Consider the following 11,131-nt stretch of genomic DNA (forward strand, 5'->3'; position numbering starts at 1 on the left):
TTTTTCACTACAAGAAAAACACCCATTCAGGTACACTTAAAAAGTGTAGCTAAAAGTGAAAAAAAATGATGCCTTAGGCTACGGCTACGCTTTTTGGGCTACAACTACGCTTTTTGGAGTGATTCCTATTCGGCCGTTGCCTATTCTCAAAGGCTACGCTTTTCTGCACCAAAGGCTACGCTTTTGGCGTTTGGGAATAGGCTACGCTTTTCAAGTGATGCTGTTCAGGACCAAAGGCTACGCTTTTCAGTTTTCATTCTTCCAGAATAGGCTACGCTTTTCAACGCTACTGCATCACTTATAAAGCGTAGCCCCATTGTATACCATAGCTACTTTTTATAAGCGTAGCCTTAGGTCTCTTTTTTTTTTTTTTTGATATACTATAGCTACTATATATAAGTGTAGCCTTAGGTCTCTTTTTTTTTTTTCTGTTTTATATATATATATATATAATTTTTTAATAATTATTAATACAACATAATAATTAATAATATGATTACATGTATAATAATTTTGTATTTTTATTTAAATAAATTGAATATTATAAAATAAAAATAAATACATAATTATACTAAATAATTTCTTTAAATAATAAAAATCTCAGTGCAGGACTTATGTAGCAAAAGGCATCCAAGCTTTTCAAATATGACAAAGGTTGCACTCCCTGAGGAATCAATAACTTTCACCTTAATTCTATACCTGTTTTTATAATATATACAAATGAAATAATCAACATAAATAAACCTCATACCAACACTATAACTTCAAAGAAAACAAATCAATATGCTTTGAAGACTTTTCGCAATAGTATGACCCAAGCTTCAGAACAACTTCAGTGCCACATCTATATTGAGCAACAAACCAATCAAGTCCACCAATCACTCCCATAATTGTACCATACACAGCATAATCACCATCCTAAAAGAAAAGTAACAATAAAAAGGGCATTAGTATTTTAATTTGGACTTGAATGATGAACATGAAAAGAAAGTAAAAAATAATAAAAAATGACTAACCTCTTTACATTCCTTCAATTCTCCAATTGTCTTCCGAGGTGTAATCTCGAGAAAATCTTCCGCAAGTGAGTAATAGTGATCACGTTTTTTAGCACTATTTGATTTCAAAGATCATATAAAGAAAGCAAAATTTTAGATATTATGTAAAGGAATATAGCAATACTATAGCATAACCATGAAGCTTTAAAAAAAAGGTTGAACCTCGTATTAACGTTGGAAAGGGGTTTCTGACTAATCAGAAATCTATCAAAGTTTTGTTTATGCTTAACGGTGCTATCAACCTGTTGCAACAATTCGGCACAACAAAAGGGAAATAGAAAATTTAGTTAGCAAAGACAATAAACTTCAAGACTAAAAGGATACAAATGATCATAGTGCCACATGAAAGATATAAGCAGAAAGACAGCAAATCAGAAATCTATGAGAATCTGCAGGCTGTGTTTATAGAAATGGATAACACTCAAGATATAAGCATAAACCTTCAAACCTTGTCCCAATTGAAACTATTTGTGCTGACTTAACTTAGAATTTTAGGAACATGAAGCACAAATCAAAACACATGAAATTAGTTAACAGATAGAGTGAAGAGGAGGTACCTGTCACAAATTTGAACCTATTCCATCATGGATGCCATTCTTTGCTGATCAGCTTCTAGAAGTGATTGAAAACCAGCTAACATGCTCTTATCCATGATTCAACCAGGGATTTTGGAAAAGAAACTCAAACCCAAGGAACGAAATTGAAACCAGTTAACTAATAATAATATAGGATGAAACTAAAGACCAAAAAGAAATAGAAAGCAAACAAAACTTAACTAAAGATGAAGCAGAATTTTGTGCAGAAGATGAAGCCTACTAGTTCTTCTGGAAATTTGTGCAGCTTCCTCTGAATTCATGTTTCCCTTGCAAGCTGCATCTGAATCACAAATATCAAATCAAAGATTAGGATTAATTTCTATGCAAATCATGACAAGATGCTATCAATTTTTGTAACCAGTAAGAGAATTATTGCCTGATGATAATTGACTTTGGAATATGCATTGGTTCCCTTGAGTTCTAGGTGGATTATCTTGGAGCATTCAAGTTCTTGAATCCTTAATAGAACCTGAAACAAGAAGAGGAATCAATCACTTTAGATATTAAATAACTAACAGCATGTAATTCGTAAGGGTGAACTCACTTTAGCATGTAATTCATAAGCCACGTCATCATCTCTATCTTTAGATATTAAATAACTAACAACATAAAAAACTAGTCTCTCGTACAAGGTAGCTTGTCCCTGTCACAACTCACAACTGAACTCTTATTATGTATGAAAAATTAAAATTTGGAGTAAGCAATGCAAATGAAATTAGCCAGTAAGAATAGTAGTAAATAAATGTGGAAGCAATGCAAATTAAATTAGCTAGTAAGAGACGTCACTGAGGAATAGAAGCTCTCCCTTGCATTGAATCAAAACCCATCATGTCACATCATCATGATGAGTGCAAAAAAGAATTAAATTAAGAATTCATAAAAATGTTCATCAATCTAGCATCTCATTCACTTTCATATGATTTATTCAGAGACGGTGAACCTAAAAAGAATGGAAAACAATGAATAATCTACCATTGAAGGATCACCTTAACTGAAGGTCATGATCCGCTCCCCACTGCTTAGCCACAAATTTAGTATAATGCTCAGATACACTATATATTCCAGCCTTCAATTCATCAATTCCAATTACATTGGGGTATAATAACTTGATTACCTCACCACGCAAGAAGCGGTATTCTGGCTCGGGAATAGGTGGAATTTCCTCTGATGTAGTGATACGATTATAATCAAGGTCAACAACCACCTACAAGAGATTAAAAGATATCAATTAAAATAAATGAAAGCAAAACATCATTCAAAACAAATAGAATTGCCTCACATGCATGCCAACCTGTAACTTAAGAAAAGCAAACATGATTTTTTTTGGATCAATAATAGAGACTAGAAAAAGTATTTTATTGTGGATTTGCATTTTGATGTGTTGCACGAGCTAAAAACTCCTCAGCGTCTGAACCTTCTATACTTGAAGCAAAGATTTACACCTAATTACAAATTTACAATATATCTAATACAGAAATAGTTATGTATAATCAAGTGCACTACCAATATTCCCAAATATTTTATTGATAAATAAACTAAACATAGCTCAACCGACTCTGATTCTGTAGAGGAGTAAGACAATGTTCTAAAAATAATAGAATATAGCAAGAGCAGCACCTTGTAATGACCAAATGCCACTTCTTTAGAATAATCCATCATCAATAAAACAGAGTTCCAATAAAAGTCCATTGAATTCAACCACCATAACATAGAACAAACTAATTTCTCATTTGAAACACCACCAGATAAAAAGAATGGAAAAATTAAAATCAAATAAAATAAACTACTCCATAAATCAATTAGTTTTTCCCTTGATAATGAAGAATAATTGGGAAACATCAAAACCAAAAACAAATTAAAAATAGAACATGATGCTTCTTAATTAAAAAACAAATAATCGCAGAACCTCCCCTAATCAGAACAAATTCAACACAACAACAACAAGGATCAGTAACAAATTCAACTCAACTCAATTATCCAGCAACAAATTCTACTTCCAGCAACAACCACATTTATGATATGTTCAGCATCAAATTCAACTTACAGCTGACAACAAATTCTACTTCTAGAATTCTAGCAACAAATTCAGCTATGATAACTTTCAGGCAGCAACAAAAACCTTTAATTCTCAAAATATGATTTACAGCAGATTAACATTAGCTAAATCATAATTTCAGCAACAAACTCAACTTTGAGCAATAAATTCAAGATGTACTAATAATTTATAGCAATAAAATTGAAAGAGGAATAACAGGGCTGAAGATGAAACTCACATAGGCAGAGAGACGAAGCAAGCGTTGATGGAAGACCCGAGCCGAAGCTGAAACCCTAAACCCAGACTCAGGGCCGAGGAAGCGTTGATGGCCGAAGCAGGAAGGCGAGCTTACGAACTATGATAGAGCGCGACAGAGCTTGAGCGGCGATGACCTTGAAGCGGCGACGTGAGCTCGAGGCGGCGACGAGCTTGAGGCGGCGATGTGAGCTTGAGGCGGCGACGAGCTTAAGGCGGCGACAGAGCTTGAGGCCGTGACAAGCTTGAGGGGGCGACAGAGCTTGAGGCAGCGACGAGCTTGAGGGGGCGACCAAAGCTTGAGCGGCGACGAGCTTGAGGGGGCGACCAAAGCTTGAGGAGCCGGCGACGGGCTTGAGGGACAGAGTGGCGAGAGAAGAGAGAGGTGAGTGGGTTCTAATTTTAGGTTAGGGCACCACGCAAAGAGGGTAAGTGAGGGAGAGAGTGTAGTATGTGATTTGGTGAAAAGGAAACAAAAAATTACTAAGTGTTGGTGAGTTGTGTTAAATTTGTTTGTACTAGATACATTAGGCATCACTTTTAAAATGCACCCAAAATTTAATAAATAGGCTACCGTCTAAAAGCGTCTCCTTTGATATGAAAAGTGAACCTATAGATATCAACCTACGGCTACGCTTTATAAGTGATTTCTATAATATCTAAGGCTACACTTTTTAAATGATGCCACAATTGTGTATCCTTTTCTCTTATAAAAAGGCAACACGGAGAAAAGCGTAGCCTATTCATAGAATAGGCTACGCTTTTTAAATGTAGCTTAAAAAAAGTGTGGCTGAATGGGTATTTTTCTTGTAGTGACATTCTAATGCGAAAGAAACCAAATTTACTCACAGAAATTAATTTTCATGAATTGAAATTTAAAAGACGAAACTGAATCATAGGTAAAATCTGAGAAAGCAAACACAAAGTACTAAAAAATGACTAAAAGGAATACTCCTATTATTACTAATTAAAAAGGCCCCAAAGTTTGATTTAGTGGCTTTATTAGTTCACTGAGGAATTTTCTTCACTCTTGCACACCAAGAGCCTGGCTGTTCTCAATAAACAGGTAGGTAAATGAGCATTGGAATTTGGAATCGGTAGCAGCAAGTCTTATAAATGAATATGAGATTTGATATTATAATTTTTAATTATAGTTGATAAGAAGAAAGATGGTTAAAAGTGCCAAAAAAAAGCATAAAGTAGAAAGCCAGCAAATCAGAAATCTATGGGAATCTGTAGGCTGTGTTTATAGAAATGAATAGCACTCAAGATATAAGCATAAGCCTTCAAACCTTGTCCCAATTGAAGAATAGCTAAGTTTATATTATTCATCTTGAATTGTGATTTTTCACAGAATCATTCAGTGGCAAAAGAACTAGCTGAATTAAATAAATCATAAACTCACCCAGATTTATGAACTTGAAATAAATAAATCAAATTAGACATAATAAATAAATTAATAACAGTGACAAGCATACGCAAACCCAGATTTTCTTTGCTTGTGGAAAATTGTTAGTAGTATTGCATATAATATAGGTCACTAGAATTGATATGATCCTTTGAAAAATCACTAAGAAAAATCACTGTAAGGACACTATTCTATTCTTTATTAGAAGGTTAAACAACGCAGCTTCATTAACAAATAATCTAAGAATACTCATTAATCTGTTAAACCATACAGCTTCATCAATTCATAAAACCCCCAAATTAAAACCCATATTTCACAGATTAAACCCCCAAATTAAAACCCCTAAAATCGGAACCCTAAACCTCTGAAATTTCAGAACCAAATTGAAATCAATACATACATAATCAACACGGAGATGACGATGATGAGAAGCACGGAGATGACGATGGTGAGGGCGGCGCAGCGATGATTTGTGCAGAACGGCGAAGAAGAGCGATGGTCTGTGCAGTGGTGACAATGGCAAAGGTGATGAGCAACGATGGTGAACGGTGAGTGGTGACTGGCGGTGAGTGGTTATTGGGTGGCGACGGTCAACAGCGATGGTAAGAATGGCGAAGGTGAGAGTTGTGCGCGATAGGGTTGGCGAAGGTAAGGGCGGCGCAGCGACGAGGAGGAGGGCGAAGAGAAGCGACGGTGAGTGGTGAGTGAGAGGGTTTCTGTAGCGAGAGTGTTTCTTCGATGGTGAGCTTTGGAGGGTTCTGAAACGGGATCGAGATGAAGGCTAAGTCTGGGTTTTGGATTTGGAGGGACAAAAATTTCATTAAGTGTGTGAGTTTTGCTTTCGAAAACTGAGGAAAAAAATTTATTAAGTGTCAAATTTTTTGCTCTAGATACATTAGGCATCACTTTTGAAGTGCACCCAAAACTTAATAAATAGGCTACTCTTTAAAAGCGTTCCATTAGATACAAAAAGTGGACCCATAAATATTAACATACGGCTACGCTTTTTAAGTGATTTCTATAATATCTAAGGCTACACTTTTTAAATGATGCCAAAATTGTGTTTCCTTTTCTCTTATAAAAAGGCATCACTGAAAAAAGCGTAGCCTATTCTATGAATAGGCTACACTTTTTAAATGTAGCTTAAAAAAAGTGTGGCTGAATGGGTATTTTTCTTGTAGTGTTTGGAGGATTCGCTTCATGGGTTGGTTCGTGCGGACTCTTATTGTATGCGCTTGAAAGTAAGGTCGTAGCCTTCGCGAGGCTATTACTAAGGAGTAGGCAAACTTCTCTAGTTTGTGGTAACTTAGCTCGGGGCCTTGTAGAATTTTGCTGATGAAGTACACTGGATGTTGTCTGACATCGTCTTCTCTTATCAGAGCCGACGCGACAGCTTTGTTTGCTACCGACAAATATAGGACGAGGTCTTCTCCAACAATGGGTCGGGTCAGTATCGGAGGCTGACTCAAGAATCTTTTGAATTCTTGGAACGCCTCTTCACATTCAGGTGTCCATTCGAACTGACATCACTTTCTTAATAAAGAAAACAGTGGAAGGGATTTGAATGCTGATCCTGCCAAGAACCTGGAGAGGGCTGCAAGTCGGCCATTCAATTGTTGAACCTCTCTTAAGCAAGTCGGGCTCTTCATTTCCAGGATAGCTTTACACTTATCGGGATTTGCTTCAATCCCTCTCTGTGTCAGCATAAAACCCAGGAATATTCCAGCTTCTACCGCGAAGGCACATTTTGCGGGATTTAGTCTCATCCCGTGTAACCTTATGGTGTCGAAGACTTGCGAGAGGTCTGCCAAGAGGTCGACTTCTTCCTTGGTTTTTACCAGCATGTCGTCGACGTAGACTTCCATTAGGCTCCCAAGGTAAGGAGCGAACACCCTGTTCATCAGCCTCTGATATGTGGCCCCTGCATTTTTCAATCCAAATGGCATGACCATGTAACAGAAATTAGCTCTGGGCGTGATGAATGATGTTTTCTCCTGGTCCGGCTCATGCATCGGGATTTGGTTATACCCCGAGTAGGCATCCATGAACGACAAGTATTGATATCCTGAGCTAGAGTCTACTAGGGTATCAATACTTGGTAGTGGATAAGGGTCCTTGGGACATGCCTTATTTAAGTCGGTGTAGTCGACACACATTCTCCATTTGCCATTTTGCTTTTTGACTAGCACTACATTGGCTAGCCATGTTGAATATTTGACTTCTCTGATGAAGTCGGCTTCTAAGAGTGCCTGTACTTGTTCTTCTACTACTAGGGCTCGTTCCGGGCCGAGCTTGCGTCTTCTTTGTTGTACAGGTCGAGACCCTGGGTATACCGAGAGCTTGTGGGACATGAGCTCGGGATCTATCCCGGGCATGTCGGAGGCTTTCCAGGCAAAGAGGTCGGAATTGTCTCTTAGGAGTTTAGTCAGCCATTGCTTTAGGGTTTCCCCTAGGTTGGCTCCTATGTTGGTGTTTTTTCCTTCCTCTTTGCCGACCTGTATTTCCTCGGGACATGAGCTCGGGATCTATCCCGGGCATGTCGGAGGCTTTCCAGGCAAAGAGGTCGGAATTGTCTCTTAGGAGTTTAGTCAACCCTTGTTTTAGGGTTTCCCCTAGGTTGGCTCCTATGTTGGTATTTTTTCCTTCCTCTTGGCCGACCTGTATTTCTTCGGTTTTTCCTCCCGGCTATGGTCGCAGCTCTTCTCTGGCCCTTGTACCGCCGAGCTCTATTGTGTGAACTTCTCTGCCTTTTCTTCAGGCTTGAAAAGGATGTCCGCTGAGCTTCCTTGATCTACTAGGATTCTGTGGAGATGGGCATTTGCTAGGATCATGGTTATTACCACTGGATCGTCGTGTCCAGGGATTACTCCTTGTCCATCCTCCTTTGTGAATGATATGGTTGGAAGGTCGGGTGACTCGCTCCCGACTTGGTAGACTCTCTTGAGATGCCTTTTGCGAGAGGACTTGGTGAGTCCCCCTCCCACAAACCCTCCTGAGATCATATGGATATGTCTCTCCGGAGTCTGCAATGGTGGGTCTCTTCTATCCTCATCGTCTCGCTTTCTCTTTCCATGGCTGTCCGACCTTTCTATGAGATATCTGTCAAGCCGGCCTTCTCTAGCCAGCTTTTCTATCACATTTTTAAGGTCGTAACAGTCATTTGTTGAGTGACCATATATTTTATGGTACTCACAGTAGTCGCTGCGATTCCCCCCTTTTTTATTTTTAATAGGTCTGGGAGGTGGCAGCCTTTCAGTATTGCAAATCTCTCTGTATACATCCACTATAGAAACTTTTAGAGGAGTATAAGAGTGATATTTCCTTGGTCTATCGAGACCGAGTTCTTCCTTCTTCTTGGGTTCCCTCTCCCTCTCTTTTGTTGAGGGAAGATGCCCAGGTCGCCAACTCGAATCTCTCAGCCTAGCATTTTCCTCCATGTTGATGTACTTTTCAGCTCTTTCCTGTACATCACTTAAGGAGGTAGGGTGTCTTTTTGATATGGACTGTGAGAAGGGACCTTCTCTAAGCCCATTGATTAACCCTATAATGACTGCCTCGGTGGGCAGGTCTTGGATTTCTAGACATGCTTTGTTGAACTTTTCCATGTAGGCTCGTAAGGATTCTCCGACCTCTTGCTTTATTCCCAGGAGACTTAGCGCATGTTTTACTTTGTCCTTCTGGATAGAGAACCTCATCAAGAACTTCCTTGAGAGGTCTTCAAAACCGGTGACTGACCTCGGGGGGGAGGTTGTCGAACCACTTCATCGCTGCTTTCGACAGAGTAGTCGGGAAAGCTTTGCATCGCGTAGCGTCGGAGACATCAGCCATATACATCCGACTTTTGAAATTGCTTAGGTGATGCTTCGGATCTGTGGTTCCGTCATAGAGGTCCATATCGGGGCTTTTGAAGTTCCTCGGAACTTTTGCCCTCATTATATCCTCGCTGAAGGGGTCCTCCCCTCCTAGGGGCGACTCTCCTCGATCGTCGCGGGAGTTCCGACCTTTGAGGGAGGATTCTAACTTCAAGAGTTTTCTTTCTAACTCTTTTCGCCGTTCCATCTCCTCTTTTAGGTTCTTTTCGGTCTCCCTTTGTCGCTCTCGTTCCTATTCCAACTGTTCCAGGCGGCTTTGGTGGACATGGACTAATCCCATAAGTTCAGTTGTATGGGACTGTCCGTCCTTCTCCGATTCGCGCCCTTCTGAGGAATTCACCTTCGGAATTTTGACTCCGGAGGTACCCTCTCTGTGCTGATCGTTGGTTCCCTGGTGGAGGGTTAGGTCCACGTCATTATTTCCGGTGTCCAGATTCTCTTGTTCGGAATCCGACTCCACATGACCCTCTTCAGGGGATCTGTCCGCCATTACTGGTTGATCTCTCGGGTCCCCAGCAACGGCGCCAATGTTACGATGGGTAACCGGAGATTGTTGGGTTGGACTCGATGGGTTGGCCCAATCGTCTGAGGAAGGAAGCCTTTGCGCGGGCCTGTGCCTTGGGAGCCTCCGTCCGACTTGTGAGTATGAACGAATGGGGGGTGGTACCTGCAAAGACACTCCGATGCCAAAGTCAGCAAGGATGTAAGCAGGTCTAGAGAGTATTGGACTTCTGAGATACCTGAGAAGTGTCAGTGTATTTATAGGGATGGACCAATAACCACCGTTGGAGTAGTTCCATCTTTTAAGGGGAATAACCGTCCCTTTATCTTAGGGTGGTTGAGATATGGCTCTTGGAAGTGGTTAGAGAGATTCTAGGGGCAGTTATCCTCTTGAGGGAGGGTTTATCTGCCAGCTGATCCTCGTACCGACTTTTTTAGAGCAAGTCGTGAAGATAGCCGACTTCGTGGCATCTGGTTTGTGTAGTGTGAGGCTCAACTCTTTTGGGTTGGACCTTTTTACTTGAATTCTGAGTCTTAGCGTTGGGCAGGATATGAACAAATATTATGCCTAATATTATTTCATTCATAAGCTGAGTCATTACACAACTTTTAGATGATAAAGCATCGTATGAAAATTACTGGAAAATAAACACGCTTGAAAAGAAATGTATATCTTATCTAGTTATCTTCCCCTTTTTTATTTATTGGGTTACCTTTTTCCAATAATTTTTCAAATGGTTGCAACCAATGTAGATAATAATCCACATCCAAATCTGTGGTGAATACTAATACAATTGACATGTCTGAAAGCAAACAAATTCATCCCTCACATCACAAATTGGATCACGAGCAATTCAAACATGTAAAGTCGTGATCCACCAGTCAATAAATATCAAAAATCCATACAAAATTTAATAGGTCCAACTAACATATTGTTGGTAGGAGAGATTAAAATAGATAAGTTTGATCAATTAGTACTCAAAAAGATTGATAGGAGAGTGAGAAAAAAATTAAAACGGTTATCTCTCACGTGTTTCAATTTTCTTCTCACTATCCCATCAATCTCTCCTAACAATAGACAAACAGTTATTTTTATTTTTCAAATTAAATCAATTCAATTGGATCATAATTTAAACTAAAATTTTTCATGTACTCTTTTCGAATACTAATTGATCAAATATATCCATTTTAAAAAATTTTAAATTAAATTATGATCCAATTAGATTTATTTAAATTTGAAAAATAAAAATAACCATTTGCGAATTGTTAAGAGAGATTAATGAGATAGTAAAAAGAGAATTGAAACACCTGAGAGATAACTGTTTTATTGTCTTATCTTGTTTACACTATAAACGAGATATATGTAAAATTATCTCATTTAAAGTGTAAATGAGATAAGAGAGATATTT

The 11,131-nt window shown here is 38.9% G+C and overlaps 2 long non-coding RNA genes across 5 annotated transcripts; both read right to left on the bottom strand.

The window, feature by feature from the left end:
- Positions 618-1,931, bottom strand: LOC107609628. The gene is made up of 4 exons (XR_001613209.2): positions 1,613-1,931; positions 1,218-1,297; positions 1,017-1,110; positions 618-918 (listed from the first exon to the last, which is right to left on the bottom strand). It is a non-coding gene; the product is annotated as an uncharacterized LOC107609628 (long non-coding RNA).
- On the bottom strand, positions 2,030-4,433 carry LOC107609629. Of its 4 annotated transcripts, XR_001613211.2 has the most exons (4): positions 3,925-4,433; positions 2,638-2,855; positions 2,196-2,294; positions 2,030-2,120 (listed from the first exon to the last, which is right to left on the bottom strand). It is a non-coding gene; the product is annotated as an uncharacterized LOC107609629 (long non-coding RNA). The 4 variants fall into 4 exon arrangements; XR_002351133.1 differs by lacking the exon at positions 2,196-2,294 and having other exon boundaries at positions 2,624-2,855; positions 3,925-4,429; XR_001613210.2 differs by lacking the exon at positions 2,196-2,294 and having other exon boundaries at positions 3,925-4,427.

Source organism: Arachis ipaensis, chromosome B07, assembly GCF_000816755.2.
Source record: "Arachis ipaensis cultivar K30076 chromosome B07, Araip1.1, whole genome shotgun sequence".
Lineage (NCBI taxonomy): Eukaryota > Viridiplantae > Streptophyta > Magnoliopsida > Fabales > Fabaceae > Arachis > Arachis ipaensis.